The sequence below is a fragment of the Trichechus manatus genome, unplaced genomic scaffold (genome assembly GCF_000243295.1).
Source record: "Trichechus manatus latirostris isolate Lorelei unplaced genomic scaffold, TriManLat1.0 scaffold00002, whole genome shotgun sequence".
Classification (NCBI taxonomy): Eukaryota; Metazoa; Chordata; class Mammalia; order Sirenia; family Trichechidae; genus Trichechus; species Trichechus manatus.
The window spans coordinates 16460951-16481002 of record NW_004443938.1 but is presented as its reverse complement, the minus strand read 5'-3'; positions in this window follow the sequence as shown (position 1 = coordinate 16481002).

Genomic DNA, 20052 nt, shown 5'->3' with positions numbered 1-20052 from the left:
TAAAGTATTTTCTTTTTACAAGTTCTGAATAGAGATAGTACATCATTTATTGTTTGGAATAGTAGATGAGAATACAAATTGGGTGTTTATCTCTAATGTAACTCAGTACAATTAATAGTATGAATTGGTTTTGGTTTTGATCTTTTCCTAATGGGAAAAACAGACAGTACAAAATTTTAATGTTCAGGGAAAATTAGCCTCAAGGAAATTATATTGACTGGGATTTCTGTCAGACTACTTTAGTTGCATTTATCGTTAAATCACATTCACTGCATTAAGCAGGAATAAAAAATGTGAGACTTTTCGGTAAGTCTTGATCTGAAGCTTTTATATCACTGTTGGGCCTTCATGTGCAAACCTGAAATCAGAATATGTTCAGGTGTTGCACTGGTTTGAAGATTCTAGTGAAAGTTACCTACAGTTGTGATGACACTCTCTTAAAAGAGTTGAAAAAAATCAATGAGCGCGTGTTCTCATTTTGTCCTTGTTTTGTTGAATAATATTTAAACTAAAGGACATTATTCTTTCTCATACTGAATTTCAGCAATAGAAATGAGCATTCACCTTTTTTTTTTTTTAAGTAGTGGAGAGAAAAGTTAATTGTCTTACTTTGATAAGTTTGACATAGGACTTGTCACATTCTTGGTGCTTTTGATCACAGTTCTGTCACTAAAACGTTAGCAATTGAAAATATGCAAGGAGTAACCTAGCCACTTTAATAAAATGTTTGAAAGTGCTGCAGGTAGTAACTAAGTTAGATACCGAATCACATAGCATTTTAATTGGTGATATGTTAGGAAGAGGTAATTTTGCTTTCTGCAGTGTATATTAGTGTACTTAACCATTAATTTTTAAATGCTTTTTGTATGTCTCCAAACATTTCATTAAATACTAGCTTCTGTTTTTAGCATAGATGTATGCAAGCTTATACTGCAACAAAGCATAGATTTTAGCAAGCATATGTTACAACAAAGAAATGTTTAGCTTGGTTATATAGATAGAATGGTCTTTTATTCTAATTGTATTTCTTTGTATAGGGTGAACAAGTACTTTGAAAGATTTGTAATGAAAGATGGACATAGTATAAAATTATTTGAGCAAAACTCTGGAAATGACATCATACAATATTTAATTGATAAAATGTGTTCGTTATTTGAGCTGTTACATTCTTAACAGAGCAGTTTCTTTTGTCTTGAGGATTTTTATTTGTTTCATTAAATTTGTTTACCATATTTCACTTATACAAAAGATGATAGTTTATGGAACCACACATTTAGGGTTGTTTTGGGAGGGTGGAATAGTTTTGTTACATATACAAAGAAAAAGTTACCTCTTAATTTGAAAAAACTTTTTTTTAGTAAGCATCGTATTTGGTCAGGTCTAAGGGGGGCAGTTCTACTCTGTCCCATGGGGTCTCTATGAGTTGGAATTGACTGGCGGCACATGACAACAATAACAAGGTGCCATTGATTGTAAGAAGCATCACTTAGAGAAAATGATTACAAAACGACATGCCAGTGACTGCAAGACGCATCCCTAATTCAGAGATGTTACAGTGTAAAAAGTGTCTTAGAATCAAAGAAATACGATATTCAAATTGACATTCAGTTCAATAAGAATGTTTGCATTTTACTGTTACTCAGTGAAGTTGTATTCTGAATAAATTTCCTATCCACCTAAACTTACTTATTAAGTGAGTTAGAGAATCTTTTGATGTTTTTCTCACTGTATATATTTTTGATGGGCACGGACTTTAATGGACAAGAAAATTTTAATATTCAATTAAAAAATTTTTGTTGTACCTTATGTGCCTTCATCACTATTATTTACGGGGTGCTAGATTTAAAAAAATGTTTAAATGACTTTTAACTCTTTCAAAGAAATAAGATATTAACGTTTTTCTCTTTAAAAATATTTTATTTGCGTAATATAGGAGGAGAGATCCAAGTATATATTCATTTTTAAGCTAGACAGAATAAAAACTAAATTATCGTATGTAATCATAAGTACTCAGAGTTACAACAGTGCATGCAGTTTGGCAGAGAATTACAAGTGCTTCCTTAAGTGCTCCTGCTGTGATTTTATGCTATAGCTTAAGTGAATTACAGGCACTAAAAATTTTGTTTTTCACTTCTAAAGGAAAATAAAAAGTTACTACATTTTTTGACAGGAGGTTTAAAAATAAGATCCCTTGATCCATCAAAAATTTTCTGAACTAGAATTTAAAAACAATGGCCCCAGATTAATTTCTTTTGTTCCCTAAACTGGAACACACATATTTGGAAACAATTTGAAATACACTAACTCTGTGGTTCTCAACCAGAAAATTTATGACAGAATCACCAGTGGCGCTCTTTGAAAATATTTGGAGTGTGATCACCACAGACTTAACTAATATAGAATCTTCTAGGTCAATACATATACATACATATATATATATATATATATATATAAATAAATAAATTACACACACACATCTCCCAGCATGTGTATGTTTTATAAAATCTCTACATGCTACCACTTACGATATACTAAAATGCGTAAATATTTAATATACCATACAGTTGAGATTATTTTTATGATATAAACTTATTTTTAGTGTCGTAGCAAAGTATACACTTAATTGTAGAATTTGGTATTGGAAGATAAGTTAAAGTAAAAAGTAGAGAAATCCATTATCATAAATGGTTTCAACTCAAGTATTAATCTAAGAATGAATTATAATAGGAAAGGGATGGAAGGAAGCCTCTGAGATGGTTTTGTGGGAAGTATGTTTGACTCAAGTGAAACTTTCATAGAATGCCTCAAAGAAAAATCTACTTGATAGCATATAATTATAGAAAGAGCCCTTTTTGGGACAGAATACATACATGAGGGACAAGAAGTGATGTTACTAGTGGGACTGCTTAGATGTGGGTTACATATCAAAATTGAATGCAAATCCATGTTTCATTTTGGCATGAGCTTTGCCTAGATATTTTTCTTCTCGTCTACTTAATTCACTACTCTTTCAACAGACTCTTCATCCAGTATGTACACTTAGAATTGTTCTGCTTTGTTGTCTAAAGATTATTTAAGATATAGAATAAATAATTTGTAAAAAGTATAGAGTATATCAAGGGATAGCATTGTGCTAATGGGTCAGCTTCATACTGTATGAGAGCTTAGATGCTTCAGGTAGTAAGACAACCTGTAGTGAAGGTAACTGAAAGCATGGTTATGCCCAGAGATCAGTAGATGCTAGAGGGAACTTTGAACTTGTGACTTGGAACCAGGAGCTCTTGGCCTGACTTACTGAGCATATTACAATTGACTAGCAATGGCAGATACGTAGGACTTAGTTTTCCTGTGTTTTGCCCCCTCCTGTCTCCTTCCCTCATGGGTAGCTATCACTGTTTTATTTTTCTGCCTTTCTCAGAATGAACCTCAGAATTGTCCTTATTGCACTCCAGGCTTCTTTTTGACCCATCATTCCAGGCAGTGACTGTTACTTGCTTTTATTGTTTGCATCGTACACAGTTTCCTGCCTTTGGCTAAGTGATTTCTAAAGTCATTTTCAGCATTTAAATTCCTTGAGCTTATGAATTCAGATTTCTGTTCTGTGAATGACCGGTTAAGGAAGAGAAACAGGAGAGCAGAGAGAGACGGACCATAGCGAAATCTTTCTAAAAGAGAACAGATTTTATTGCTTTGAGTTTTCAAAACTGGCTTCAACAATTGTTAGATGTATAGCTTTGGACAAGTTACTGAGTCTCTAAGCAGCATTTCTTAATAGCTAACCTGCAGGATTACATTATTATTATTATTATTGGTAATATTAGCTAATATTTAATGGGCATGTACCATGTGATAGGAACTGGGATAATTATATTATCTGCATAATATAATTCTCATGGCAATCTTTTGAGGTAGTTATTATTTTAATATCTATTTTATTAAAGAGAAGCCTAAGTCACAGATTCAAGTAACTTCCCAAGGTTTTATAACTTGTAAATATTTGAGTACAGATTCAAACCCTGGTCTGTCAGATAAAAAAAATCACTGTACCGCCTGATAGAGTGCCTGACACAGTTAGCAGAGGCTTACCAACTATGAATTTCTTTCCTTTTTGGAAGATAAAAGGCAAGTGTGTGCAGATAAGCATAAATTTGAACAACAGTCCACCCAGGCTTTTTATGCTTTTAGGGTATGGCTGCAGTTAAACACTAAACTTAGATTGTGTTTTCATTGTTACAGGTATACATGATGCTGTCTCCTTTTGCTATAGTTGGATAATCACTTCAGCTTCATTTTTTTAGATTCTGCTTTCAGGATTTGATTTCTCTCTAAACGAGGTGCCTTGGAAGGCAGGCCTGGTGATCTGTTTCTGAAAGGTCACAGCCTTGTAAACCCTATGCTGCAGTTTATTCTGCACACATGGGATCGCCATGAGTCAGAATTGACTTGACGGCAGCCGTTTAACTGGTTAGGTACTATTCTAGGTACTTTACATATATTAACTCAATTATTCCCTACCACAACCCTATGAGGCAAATATTTTTACCAACCCCATTTTATAGGTGAAGGAACTGAAGTGCAGAAAGGGTAACTTGTAAGATAGTCTCAGAACTGGTGAGGGGTAGAGCCAGGATTCAGTTCAAGACAATCTCCCTCCAGGTCCCCTGTTAACCACTGCAGTACGCACCGAGCACTGAGGATTAGAACGCAGAGCTGAAGGGGCCTGTGAAAGCACCTAGCATAACAACAGCAACACTGTGGAATAATAATTTTAATTTTCTCAGTAACTTGCTATCTTGAGGTAGGCTTTGTGTTGCATTGATGTTTTAAATAAGATTTCTTTTTGAAAACTTTTTCCCACAAATGAAATTCCAAAACCCTTTTATCCTTTAGAATGCTTTAACACGTCAAGCAGAGCCAGTGATTTCTTGCAAATTTATATGTTAGAATGTGGTTTTGGCAGCTCTTTTCTAATATTTGGCATTTATGTATTGAATGTATTACCAAAACCTTGCACTCAGTTTTCTTGTCTATCAAATTGGTATATGTGCTTATTTTAGGAATATCCTGTGCCTTGAATTAAGTGAAATGTGTGAAGTTATCTTTACACATAGTAAACATGAACTGTTAAATGTTTATTCACTACTTGAGTTCAACTAAAAAGCTTAGCAGTAGACTTTATTCTTGGTGGCAATGGATAATTTGCAGTTATTTTACTTTCTTAGAATATATAAGCTGATTCTAGGTTTTCTTTCTCTTCAAAAATCTTCTGTTTGAATCACTCAACTTAGATTCATATAAGGTTTAATCCTCACCATTCCATGGTGCTGGCCTGTGATAGCCTTTCCAGAGTCCTTGGAAAGATGACTCTAAACATGTGGCCGTATTGCTGCCTCTTCCACACATCAGGGAACATGCTTACCAAGTTTGTGATTTATATTTCTGTTTCTACAAATCTTGGCGAAGGTAATTAGTATTTTGCTTATGCTTCTGTTATTACATGAAATAAAATGTTCTTGCATTTGAACAAGCATGTTTTTAAATAACAGTAGTCTTGTGTTTATTTCTGAACTAGAGTCAATTCATACTTCGTTAAGGGCATTAGTAAAATCAGAAGACGCGTGTTACGTCTTTGAAAGTATGAAGCGTAATGGCTATTTAAGAATTAATCTTCTGTGGCGATAGTCATTACTCTGAGCTTTTTAGAGAGCAGGGTATAGTGTTTAGCTTCTAAGAAAGTTCTGAAAAACATGACATATCACTGAGGTCATAACCAGCATAAAGATGCAAGGCTTCGTTGCTGACCCTAAGTGGCAAAACTATCAAGGGCTGTATATGGACAGTGTTTCTTATAAAATTTATTTAATGATAAAAAATTTTAAGTACAGTCCTCTGTTTTCAGCATATATTACTTTCTGAATTGCTAGCCAAATAGTCTTTAACCACAGGGCTTATGGGTGGAGAGACTAATATTTTTTTAACCTCTTGGCTGGCATTCTATGTAATTTATCATCAGAAATACTCTATTTGGTAGGTAGGCTTTGTTATCTCTTCTTTATAAGTGAAAACACAAACTCAAGTGGAAATTCAAGTTGTCCGTGGTCACACAGATTTCTGACTTGCGTAATTGTGTGAACCCAGATTTTGTTGACTTCAACGCTGTGTTTCACTTTAAAAGGTGCTCTTTTAGAAAGGTGGACTTTAATATATGGTGTGTGACTAAATTCTATAACTGTTGACCTTGATTGTTTTAAAGTACATCATACATGCTTCTGCGTGTGTGCATGCACACACACACAACACCATGAAAGAAGTAGACACATTTTAGAGTGACAGAACACACCTTTTTGTAGAATTCCATTTTAAAATAATGTTGGGTGTTGTAACAGTTAAATTTAAATCTCTAATACATATATTGCAAACCATTAACCAGGATAGTTAGCACTATACCTTTTTAGATGAGTTTGTAACACCCATGCTTTTATGTTTCTTTAGTGATAACTTGAACTAAAGGAATTTGCAAAGAAAATCCAATAACACTAGTATTATATAGTAAAGAATCTAGTTACGGTGAATTATTCTTGCATTAAAAAATTAATGCTGACTTCTTAAAGGTGGAGGTTTTTTAAAACTTCATTAAACATAGTTACCTTGAAAATGCAGCGTTGTATCTTTCCATTTCATTTCTATAGTTAGTACTTACTTTTTAACTGACAACATTTTATATTTTGTCTAATCATTAAAATTTCCTCTCTAGTAAGTAAGCTATCATTTTGTCATTGCAGCAGCTTATTAGAAATAGATTTTTTAATTACCAATTTATCTAGTGTATTATAACCTTAATAAATTTTTTTCATAGAATTAACCAGCAAAATCTTTATTTGATCAAGTGAAAAACAGCTTTGTGTGTAACTGAATGTGTTACATGGGTGCTTACTCAGTAGATGTTTTTTTTAAACAAGTACCGTTGTAACTTTTATAGAAATTTAGAGAATTCTGATTTTTATTTGAAGAGTTCCAGAGCACTTAGAACACTGCCTAGCACATACATGTCTTCACTATTATTATAATTGTCAATAATGACTCATAGAGACCTTTGGAACTTACATGTTAATGTTCTTTACTGATTGCAAATAATTAAGGTGTTATTTATTCAGATTTGAATATTACAGCCTACAGTCAGGAGAAAATGGAGCTTTATGGTTCTTGGAACTTTATAGGGCTTTTAAAGCACTTTGTACCTCCAAAGCCTCAAATTTTAGAGCTATGTGTGCGTGTTTGTTTCTCAGTACCAACTGTTAAGCACAGCTGTCTAATTGATTAGACTAGTGGCAAGTATCCTGCTGGCCCAAGTGGCTTGCCTGTCTTGGAGAGATGGCTGTGATCTAATTTCAGGAAGAATTAGAAAGCTTCCTTCCTTTTGTTAATTGTCTTAAGTATGTCCAGATAGTAACAATTTAGTGGTTAAAAATAGTATTGCTGGTTTTCTTATTCAGTGAAGTAGGAAATCAAGTTTTAAGAGTGGATTTTTTTCCCATGGGACTTGAAAAAGGTTTATTTCATTTGAAATGAAACAAGATTTATACTTTTCCCATGAATATATTTATGCTGAGATCATTGCTAACCACTGGATCAAACTACTTCTTTAAATTCTGTCTGAATCAAAATTCATTGTATGGGAAGCCACACTTAGAGAAATAATTTAAAAGCAATTTTTATTAACTCTCTTCATATGCTACTGAGACTTTGAAAAGCATGTTTAGAACCTTTTTATCCCAAAGTATGTCAAGTAAAATTCAAGACCTCAAAAGAGAAATCTATTTGGTGAGCAAATTAAGTTACTTACTACTGCTGATAGCAAACTAAGCAAATATAGAATGTCGGGATTTCAGATGTATACTAATTCTGAAATCTCTAGTCACTCATAATAGCCATTTTAGGAAAACATAGTAAAGGATCTTGCTTCCATTGAAAGTCAGAAAATACCACAATTTCTTAACAGAGCTTTAAAAAAATAATTAGGGGGAGAATGCTAAATTGTTGCCTTCATATAGAAAGTTGAATTTGAAATGGAGAGATCCCTTCAGCCGCTTGAAGCTCTAATCTTCTATCTGTTTTCCAAGGGCAAAAACAAAGAACAAGAAAATCTCCTCTTTCCCTGCAAAGCAATTCTATTTAACTGACAGTAAAAGTAGAGGATGTGGGAATGTTCGTGGATGACGGAAAAATTTTGGTGGAGAGGATTTACCTGGCAGCCCATGGGAATAAAGGCCTCAGGGTCTGTGGACATTTAAGATATTCAAGGGTTGGGGACAAGGGTATGGCCTCTTTTTTTTTCCCTAGCCACCAAATAACAGATGGAAATAACTTTGAGAGGTTATTGGAATAGTATATCCAGGTCTTGAAAACAGCCATCTAGTTTCAGAAAACTGAATGAGGCTGACGCTTCGTCAGGAGTCCTTGAGTCCTTTTGTGTGCGTCTCTCGAATTTTCCAAAGGCTCACTTTTCCACCTTCCTGGTTGTTCTTAGCAGTTGAAACAGCTCTCTATTCCTTTTCGTAACTAGCTCAAAGTGGTTGGTGGTCTAGTGGGAAAAGAAAGTGATTATAGAGCACTGCCTTTTGTTGGGTTGGTTGTCAGACACACTCAGGAACCTTAAATAGAGCACCTGTTTTGGCTGGGTGTGGCTGAACCAGGTTGATTTTTTTGATGGTAAATGTTTTTTCTGTTGCTCAATGAGGAGACTGACTTCACTTTTATTTCTGTCTGGGCTGTTTTACATGAAGTCCCTAGGTGATGTGAACGGTTAACATACTCAGCTGCTAACCAAAATATGGTAGATTTGAGTCCACCCAGAGATGCCTCAGAAGAAAGGCATGGTTATCTACTTCCAAAAAATCAGCCATTGAAAATCCTATGGAACATGTTTCTACTCTGACACACATGGGGTTGTCATGAGTCAAAATCGACTCGGTAGCAACTGGTGGTAATACATACACAGAAATGTATAAGTATGTATCAGATACCTTATCCTCAGAGAACCTTCAGCAAAGCCTTGTGCATTTTCTTTTGACCTTTTCCTGATGGTACCTTGAATATTCTCTGAGAAATCAAACAACCTAACACCACTATCTTTTCTTTCTCTGTTTGAGTCTCACGTCTGTTTAACCAAACTTACGTTTCTTAGGAAGTCTGTCTTTGAAGCCTGGTATTTTTCGCATCAGGGCCAACTTAGTCTTCATTAGAAAAATGACTCCTTCCAATGTTCCAGTAACCAGAAATTAATACTAAGTGTATATTTAGTATAGAGGATGAGAGTGAGCAAGAGAGCTGTCTATAATTGTCAGAGCAATTTCTGATAGCTGGCTAAAAATACACTACAAATCATTTTTGAGTCATTGATCCATCTTCTGATTTATTATAGCCTAATAGTACTCTAAAATTACTACCCAGCACTCTTAATAGCATCAATACTATGGTTCATTTTGTGGATTTGCTTCAGCTTCTTTCTTTAACCTCCCAGCTAGGTCCAAAGCTGCCAAGAGGTAATGGAAGCTGAAAGAGGCTTTGGAGAGAAGACGCAGACAGAGATGGGTGGGGCGCTGCAGCAGTGGGCAGGCCTGTGCCTGTTACTGGCTTCAGAATGTTTTTATAGTCTGTGTTCAAGCAAGAAGAAACTTTCTTCCTTTTAGTGGCTGTTTTTCTTAAACATATTTTATGGGCATACTTTTGGCTGTTATAATTTGAGAACCACTATTCTAAACTCCAAGGAGACCTGGTGGCGCAGTGGTTAAGTGCTCGGCTGCTAACCAAAAGGTCGGCAGTTCGAACCCACCAGCCACTCCACAGGAGAAAGATGTGATAGTCTGCATCTGTAAAGACTACAGCCTTGGAAACCCTGTGGGGCAGTTCTACTCTGTCCTGTAGGGTTGCTACGAGTCAGAATTGACTCACCCCATAGGGTTTTGTAGGCTGTAATCTTTCCAGGAGCAGATTGCCAAGTTCTTTCTGTCACAGAACAGCTGGGTGGGTTTGAACGGCCAACCTTTCGGTTAGCAGCGTAGTGCTTAATTAACTGTAGCGCCACCGTGCCTGCATCCCAGTGCTCTCTAGGTACAGTGTAATCTGGATTTACCTCTTTAACAACTGCTGAGACCCTGGCGCCCTTGCTTTTGGCTTTCCTCTAGCCCTCTGATGGGAGAGTTTTCATCTGTAATTAAGAATCTTAGAAGCCCCAGGGGAGGGACTCACATACATTATAGTGGGTGCCTTTTTTCATATTCTTGTACAATAGAAAGAACGCCTGAACCTGGGGAAAGTTAGCAGTGTGGTACTCATCAGTGGAGTTTGTCATGTTCTTACACTACAACACGCTAGTTTTTATCAAGAGCAAGGATAAAAAATGGGGAAGGTGTGCCAACATTTCCCTCCCTCCCCCAAGACATACATTTACCTTATCCTGACAGCCATGACAGATGCCATTAATCTATCCTAGGACTCTTTCCTGCTAAGCCCAGGCAGCCACTACTTATCACAGGTTTTGGCTTTAGATGTGAAGCGTATTCTTCTTCATCCCCAGTCTAGGAGCATTTCACTATTTAAAATTGTATTGCATTTCTTAAACAATTGTTCCAGTGTCGTCCTCTCAGCACTGTACAGTTTTTCTAATTACTCAGGTGATGCTACCTGAATTGTTCTATGTTCTATGCTGCTTTTCATGAGGGAACACTACACAGATTATTTGTCTTTGCCTTCACTTGCATTGAGCTTCAGAATCACTTGCATAATTTTATCAATCAAGTTTTCATGTTCCTGAGCTCTTTATTTTTTTTTTAACAAAAATAGCAGTATAGATAACATTAGCTCTTAGTTTTATAGATGCAGTCTGCTCTAAATATACTCTGATCTTTCAGCTCTTTATAAGGAAAGGAATCCTTAATGGATTTGTTAAATGGAATAATTTCACTTTTTGCCGTTTTAGATGGACTTTAACCTTGTCCATAAAATTGTTTTAAATAGTTATTAGAGACCTTTGTTAAAGTAAAGCTTTATTTAAAGCCATGTTAAAGAGGCAATTTTTTTTTTAAAGTACATTAGAGGAAAAGTTTTACAAGGGAACAGAATTGAAAAAAACTCAGAAAAAGAGAATGGAATTATGGCTAGTATACTTGTATTCCATTCGCTTTTTCTGAGTTTTGGTTTTGGTTATACTTGTATTATTTCCCAAAGGCCAGTGCAAAGATTGTTTAAGAAAAGAGCAAGCATTGTTTTGCTCCTACCTACGTATGTCCATACTTCCTTTTGAAATGCAAAGGGAAAAACATTTCATCTTCATGAAATGATGGCCACAGAGATGAACATCTGATGTAGTCCAAGTATGTTAGAATAACAAACTGTATATTCATGAAGGATCATGGAAACTAATGCATAGGGCCTTGCTTGCATACTTTTCAATATTGAGCACCCTCAAAGATTGGATCCATTTTAGTTGATGTTAAGAAAAGTAAAAACAACCTCAGAAATTTGTCCGCTTTGGAACTTGCCTGAACTGATGTCTTGATAGTAAAATCTGATTTGCTTGATTGATGTTTGCTCTAAGGTAATCTGATTTAGTCATCTGCAGCAATAAGTAGATACATACAGAGTTGCTTTCCTATTAGTAGCTTAAAACTCGAGCCAGGTATTAAAATCCGTAGGTCTGTTAGCTGTAATTATTTATGTCTAGACTGCTCTGTAACTCTACTGAGATTCCCTTTCTCAGTTTTTATACCTTTTAGCCTGTTTTCAAATCATGTGTACTTTTCGTTTCTTTGGGAATAGAGACATAACCTAACAGCTGTAGAGATAACCCTGATTGCACATTTGTTTTACTCACTTGGATATAGACCTGGGTTTTGTAGTCAGGTTTTAGATTTTCCTAAAATGCCCATTATCATAGACTGTCAGATCAGAGACCTCTAGCATGCGGGTCAGGTTGCAGTTAGCCATGCATTTGAATGAAGTCTTTGTTCAAATTAGTCTGTAGAATATAGAGTTTCAGCTTAATATTTTTGTCCCTTGATCAGGACAGATTGCATATCTAAAAGTGAGTCCAACTTCAGTTTTCTTTATTTGGAAGAGAATTGTTAACATACCCAAAGAGTTTACCTTTCAATACTCAGATCAACTTCGAGTGGTTGAAGAGCCCACAGCGGTTCAGTTTAGCCATTGTGAGACTGTCCGTAACCAATAGTGTGGATTTTTTATAGCGGAAGGAAAGCGTACTCTTGAATATATGCTTATTCGATGATTTATATAACACAGATGAGAATCTTTGCCTGCAATTTCTAGGATTGTTGCTTTAGCGTATTAGTGTGACAGATATTTGTGTTGAGATGCATTTGATCTCTTCAGAAAGTTATTGCTAAAAGCAAATCCAGTTCTGTTAGTTGCACATGAAGGTGCTTTGGTAGATTGATGAATCCAGGAGAAAGAAGGGAGAGAAATTTTGGGGGCAGAGTTTCATTTTTTCTTTTTTAATATATTTTTGGAAGATTTCCGTTAATGTTTTTTATTGTAGTTAAATATATGTCACAGAGTTCGCCATTTTAACCAGTTTTTAAGTGTACACTTCACTGGCATTGATTACATTCGCAGTGTTGTGCAGCCATTATCAACCTGGTCTTTTCTGTTCACCGGTATGAGTGCTACTGCCTCCTGAACTGTACCATGAGCAACTGCAGTTTCAGCCTTTTCAGAAAATCACAGTATTGTTAAAATGTAAGCCAGATTTTCAAATTGTGAAGAATTTAGAAGATAAAGTTTAAGTGACATATAGCTAGTTACAGAGTCTTAAGACAAGTCACTTCTGACAAGGTATAGTAAGTAATGAAGCTTTCAGGACTCAGGTATAAATACTATTTTTTCCCCCTATACTGAGCTCAAATTTTCATGTGAACTAATACCCAGCAATGTATGCAAGTTAATATGACAATGTTTCAAAGATGATGTCTAATTGAAAATATCAGATTATTTTACTTTTGTGTCTTAAATAAAAACAAAAGTCTTGGTTGTAATGGATAGAAGTTGGGACAAATAAAATATAGAAGCTTTCCTGTTGAAGAGTTTGCGGTTATAATAAAATTGTATATTATTGAGGAAAAAACGATAGATTAAATTTTGACTCCTAAATCTCTGTTCTGGCAAACAAAAAGGTAGTTCTTCTAAAAGGCAGAAATCTTTGCAGGATGGCCTAATTCCTTAATTGTTGGAAAGAAGGATATTTTGATAGAGGTCTTTCAATGGATTCTTCAAGGTCATGTTCAAACTTTTCCATTCAACAACAAACATATACCCTACTCCCCACCCAGCACAGGACCTTCCCTCTCGTTCTCATGGTGTATCTACTATTTGGAAACCACTCTATTTCAGCAGCGCCTCCAAGCTTCTTAAAGTTATCTGGTTTCCGCCTGGAGACCAGTGCTTAACAAGGGGTGATTTCATGTACCCCTGGCCTGTTCATACATTTAGCAATGCCTGCAGACATTTTTAGTTGTCACATCCTGGAAGGTGAGGTGAGTAGTAGAGGCCAGGGATACTGCTAAGCATCCTGCAATGCACAGGGCCGCCCCCAACAACAAATAATTACTTGGCGCAAAATGTCAAGTGCTGAGGCTGGAAACCCTTGTCTGAGGAAGACGTGTTACTCCTCAGATCCACAGCTGATCTCTCTATAGCCTATCCATCCTTTTTCACTCAGGACACTGTTTCATCAGATATTTTCCCTGCAGTTTTACTCTTTTCTTCACTGGCCACAAACTTTCCTGTTAGTGTACTCAAGTTTCTCTCACCTATAAAAAATAAAAACTTTCTATAAAAAACAATTTTTCTTTGACTTTTTGTCTTCTTCTAGTTATTAATCTCTATTCCTTTATTCTGAGATCTTTGGGAAGAGTGATTTCATTTGTCTCAGTTTCTTCATCTTCCTTTTATTCCTCAGTCCACTGTAGTCTACTACTGTAAAAAAAAAATTTTACAATTCTTTTGTGGTAAAATATATGTAACAAAATTTTGCCATTGTACCCATTTTTTTGTGTACCATTTAGTGACTTCAGTTACTCATCACCACTATTTCTAAAAGTTTTTCATCACCCCAAAATGAACCTCAGTACCCCTTAAGCAATAACTCCCCATGGACCCCTTCCCCAGCCCCCTGAGTCTGCTTTTGACTTTACCAATCCACTGGAATTATTCTTACTAAAGTTACCAATGATCTAATTACCAAATCTAGCAGCTGTTTTTGTGGCTTACCTTACTCGATAGCACAGCAGCATTTAATGATAGTGATTACTTTCTTCCTTGAAATGTTTGACTCCTTTGGCTTCTCAGACCCCACTCTTCTGTGTCAGTCGTTGGTTTTTTGGGGTTTCCCCTCCCTTGGAATGCCACAACTCTCCATGTGGTTTCATCCATGCCAGATGACTTCACTTTTGACCAACATACCAGTAATTACACCATTGATACCCAATCTGCCTGACTCTCTGCAAAAGATTTCTATCTAGATATCCCATAATCATCTTAAACTTAATACCTATATTTTCTCTCCCAAATTCCAGCCAACAGTGTTCTTTTCCCTGATCACTGCTTGGCGCTCCCGTTCTTCCCATCTTCCAAGCTAGAAACTGGGAAATCAGACTTCTTTTTTTACACCCACAGCCTCCCTCAGTGACCAAGTTCTTAGGATTTTTACTCGTTAAACATCACTGAAATTCTCATTTCCATTGCCCTTACCTTAATTCTCTTTCACTGACTGTTCCAGGACATCACAACTGTTTTCTAGACTGAACACCTGTAAGTGCATTGTCTACAGTGCTACCAGAGTACTTTTTGTATAATTTTCCTAGACGGAGAGTAACCTCTGGAGCCGTATTGCCTAGTTTTGAATTTGGGGCAAGTCATTTTACTTCTCAGTGTCTCAGTATCCTCAATGGGAATGAACATGATAGCACCGATTTTGAAAAGAATATGAGGATTAGTGATTAAATACATATAAAGCACTTGGGGGAGCCCTGGTGGTGCAGTGGTTTAAGAGCTTGGCTGCTAATCAAAAGGTTGACAGTTCGAGTTCACTGACCACTGATTGGAAACCCTATGGGGCAGTTCTACTCCGTCCTGTAGGGTCGCTATGAGTCGGAATCAATGACAATGGGTATAAAGCACTTGGAACAATTCCTGGCACATACACAAATGATAGCTGCTACTATGTTGTTAGGTGCCGTCGAGTCAGTTTCAACTCAGCGACCCTATGTACAACAGAATGAAACACTGCCTGGTCCTGTGCCATCCTCACAATTGTTGCTATGCTTGAGTCCATTGTTGCAGCCACTGTGTCAGTCCATCTCATTGAGAGTCTTCCTCTTTTTTGCTGACCCTCTACCTTACCAAGCTTGATGTCTTTCTGCCGGGACTGATCCTTCCTGATAACATGTCCAAAGTATGTGAGACGTAGTCTCGCCATCCTTGCTTCTAAGGAGCATTCTGGTTGTACTTCTTCCAAGACAGCTACTATATAGTAGTATCATTAATGTTGTAACATAAATGTGAGCACACTTAGCTGCTAAACGTCTTTCACTGGTGGCTAACCTACCGGATAAAACCCACACTAAGCATGACTGCTTTATGGTCTAACTCTTGGTGATCTATCTGCTTACCTTACTAGAACCTTATCTGATCTCTACCATAAATGCTTTGTGTTTCAACAATTTCATATTATTTGCAATACCTCCAGGGTGCGTTGCTTCCTCTTGCTGTTTCTTCTGCTTGAAATGCCTTTCCCATCTTCCCCACTATGCAGACACCTATTTATCTTCAAGGCAGTGCAAGATGGCGTCTTCAGCCTTTTCTACTCTGCTCTGGAAAATGAGCCATTCTCTTCATATGCATACCTTTCTTACATACTCTGCAGTTCTAGTCTAATTATACTTGTTTACATGTGTACTTTTTCTTTTTTAATCCATGAGCTCGTTGAGGACAGAGATCAGATCTTATGTATTTAGTGAAGTGCGTGACTTACACATTTAGTTAAAACATGTTGAAAAAAATAAATGAACGTTAAAAAGAAATTAGAAGAGTCAAAATCACACTGAGATCTGAAAAAATTCTTAGTTCCTTGATACACAAAGCTTGGGATAGCAACATCAGCACCGCTTGGAAGTTAAAAACTGAATTGCAGTCTCCATCCCAGGGCTACTGAATCAAAATCCACATTTTAAAAAGATCCCTAGTTGATTCATAGGCATGATAAAATTTGAGAAGCAATTCCCTAGTTCATTTTGCTTTTCCCCAAATGTGAATTAAGATATGTTCAAACGGACAGCTATATATACACACTTATATACACATAAGTATATATAATTTTTGATATTAAGATTAGAGAAATAGTTTTGTAAATAGGCTTAATAACAAGAAAAAAAAGGAAAACGAATTTAAAGGTAAGGGAAAATTTAATAGTATGCTATATTTTTATTATATTCTCCAAAGATAGGAGCCCTGGTGGCACAATGGTTAAGAACTACAGCTACAAACCAGAAGGTCAGCAGTTCAAATCTACCAGCTGCTCCTTGGAAGCCCTATGGGGCAGTTCTACTTGACAGCAGTGGGTTTCTCCAAAGATAATTGGGGAAGCTCTGTATGACAGTTGTTTCTGACAAGGAAGGGGAGATCATTTGAACTAGAAAGTGCTCCTTGGTATATTTATTTAAGAGTTTGATTTGATAGCACTTGTGATAATCTTTGTAACAAGAACCTTGAGTCCATTTGTCACATAAATATTTTATTTTGCGTATAGTTTTGAATTCCAGTAAAGCTTGGGGCAGGGGCTATATGGATTTGGATTGAGGTGATACATTTTTAGACTTCTTTGTCCTCTTCTGATTTGGGGGGAGCCTCAAAATTTATCCTCGGCCTCGCTTTTTCTAGTAAATACTAGCAGTGTGCCCTTAACAACTGCGTAGGATTCAATTAAGTGTGAAAGTTTAAAAAAAGAAGTGTCTTTGATGAGATGAATGGAGCCCTGGTGGCACAGCGGTTAAGAGCTTGGCTGCTAACCAGAAGGTCGGCAGTTTGAATCCACCATGCGCTCATTGGAAGCCCTTTGGGGCAGTTGTACTCTGTCCTATAGGGTCACTATGAGTTGGAATCAACTCGAAGGCAACAGGTTTGGTTTTTGGTTTTCGAAGGGTTGAAAAGATTGGAAACAACCAGATTGAAAACTATCAAGGCTTTATCATTTAAGTCATATGACTCAAGCACGTTAAGAGATGCCTTCTGTGCTTTAAGAATGAATGCTGTTACACGGCACAGTTTTTGTGTAACAAATGTAGAATTTTCATCGTAGTGCTAGGCTTAAAATTTCTATTACAGAATTTCAAAAAATATGGGATATCTGATATTTTGATTAATGGGTCTGAAAAAAAGACAACTCAAAGGTAAATGTTTTGATCAGACATTTAGAGTTCCAAGTTTCTTGCTATATTCTTTGAAACAGTTTACAAATCCTTATTTTAAACTCTGAATTTCAAACTTGATTCTAAAACTCAAATATGGTTGCTTGAGGGGTGAGAGTTGGAGAAAGCATGTACCACGTGTCTATTATTGGAATGTAGAAACAAACTCCTAGTAAATTCAGCAAATCCTTATTGAAGAATTTACATATTCCAAGTCCCTTGATAAATAAATGTGATGGTAGTAGGTGACTAACAAAGACAGTAGGGGTAAGAAGACATAGCCCTTGCCTTCAAGGAGCTAACCTTTCAGTGGGTATAACAGCCAGTAAACCATATTTCAGTGTAATGTGTTAATTGCTATAACAAGGGTATGTACAGGTTTCAGCTGGAAGATAGAGGAAGAGCGTGAGTTGCTGGATTTTAGTTAGAAGATGCATTTTTATTTCAGCAGATTAACTCCTTTAGTCTCAGTATCCTCATCTATAAGATGGAGATAATAAGTATACCTACGTGGAAGGCTCATCTTCTGGATTAAATGAAAATGCATGTACAGTGCTGAGTACGGTGCCTAAGACATGCTGATTTACTTAGTAAATTTTGGCTGCTACTATTATTAATTAAAAAACAAGTGGCAGTTACTTTGTAACTATATAGAATCAATCTTCTTGTGTTTTCTGCCTCCTTTCCTCTTTCTTTTTTTTTTTCCTTTTTAAATTCTTAGCCCCAGTGCATGGATTTGAAGGAAGCATCTCTAAAACCTTGGAGGTCAATTTTAAGTTTCTTTGGAAGCTTATTTTCCCTTTTTGTCCACCCCCCGCTCCAGTATGAATAACCCCAGTCCCCTCTTTAACTTTTTAAAGTTTCCGGAACATTAGTGGTATGCTTCTTTTACAGTATGGTGTCTCTCACTGTTCAGTCTAAGATCTGCACTGTTCAACATAGTAGCCGCTAGTCACATGTGAAAGAGCCCTGGTGCTGCAATGGTTAAGAGCCCAGGTTTGAACCCACCCTGCGGCTCTGCAGGAGAAAGAAAGGCCTGCGGATCAGCTCCCATAAAGATTACAGCCTAGAAAACCCTGTGGGAAGTTCTGTGCACACATGAGGTCGCTATGTGTCACAATCGACTTGACAGCACCCAACAACAGTCACGTGGTTATTTAAATTTAAATTAATAAAAAATTTCACTTAGTTGCACCAGCCACATTTCAGATGCTCAGTAGCCGCATGTGGCTAGTGGTTACCACATTGGACAGTACAGTTATAGAACATTTCCAGAAAGTTTTGTTTTATAGTGCTGATCTATAATAGGAACTGCTGATAACATAGAACCCAGAAAGTGAGCTGTTTACCTTATAGTTTTACTACTCAAAATCTTTTCTCCACCATTATATTATTATTTTTAAGTCTATCGCCTTTGGTTATTTTCCATTAAAGAGTTAGGATGTTTGAACAATTTTGATTCTTCTTTTAATAAGAGTATAAACTCTGGATTGGTAATTTTCATTCTGAGACTTCTATTAAAGTATCTTGGGTTATTTTTCTTCAAATTAAGTAAAGTTTTAAAACAACATTTTTAGCCCATGACATCTTTAGAATGTTATTTCCAATTAAAGATAACAGACTGATTAGATTAATGCATATATTCAAGAGAATGTTTTAATTCCTTCTTTCATATCAGTATTTTATATGTTACATTTGCCTCTTTTTTTTTTTCTGAATAACTCGAGTTTTCCAAATACAGACAGTATTCAGTTAGGGTGTTTCACACTGCAACTGCCATTTACATCTAGATTATTACTTAATGCAGACACACAAACGGACATACTGACAGATTAATCAGCCCCATCCTTAAAAATAACAACAGCAACAACTCCAGAAGGTTCTCTGCTAGCTGCTGCTGGCAAGTTTACAGTGAGTGGAAATGTTCAGTTCCATAAACGTTCAGATCAGTTTGCCGAGAGCCTGTCCATAGTTTGTCCCGGGAGTGTTGTGTCCTCATGAGTGTCTGTCAGGCTTTTCTCAGAGAGACTTAAAAAAAAAACAAAAAAACCTACAGCCATGAACAAAGATGCTTCTTAATTTCCAGTTTGTTGCAATAAACACAATCCAGATTTACAAATATGTAAGTAAATCCTGAGTTTCTTTCATACTAGGAAATATGTTATTACCATTTTGCCCTGTTCAATTTAGAAATTTCTATATACTTTATGAAACCCTATTCTCTCTAATATAGAGAGATATCAGTGATCGTTAATAATTGTAGTAATTATTCTGAAAAGTTGGGCATCAAACTGGAGTTCAAGGGAAAGTGAATAATCCCTTATTTAATATTTTTAAGAGCAGCTGGATTTTAGAGTTTGAAAGCACCATAGAAATAACTGGCAAACACTTTTTACGCAAGACAAAACTTAGACTGTGACTTTTATTCATGGTTACAGACCTAGTTAGCAGGAGTTTTTTAAAAATATATATATACGTTCCATGTAATAAGTTTATATGTAATTCACATATTTGTAGTTTATGCATCTCTGTAGAAATGAAATGACCAAATTTGAGTTCAGAGAGACTCAAA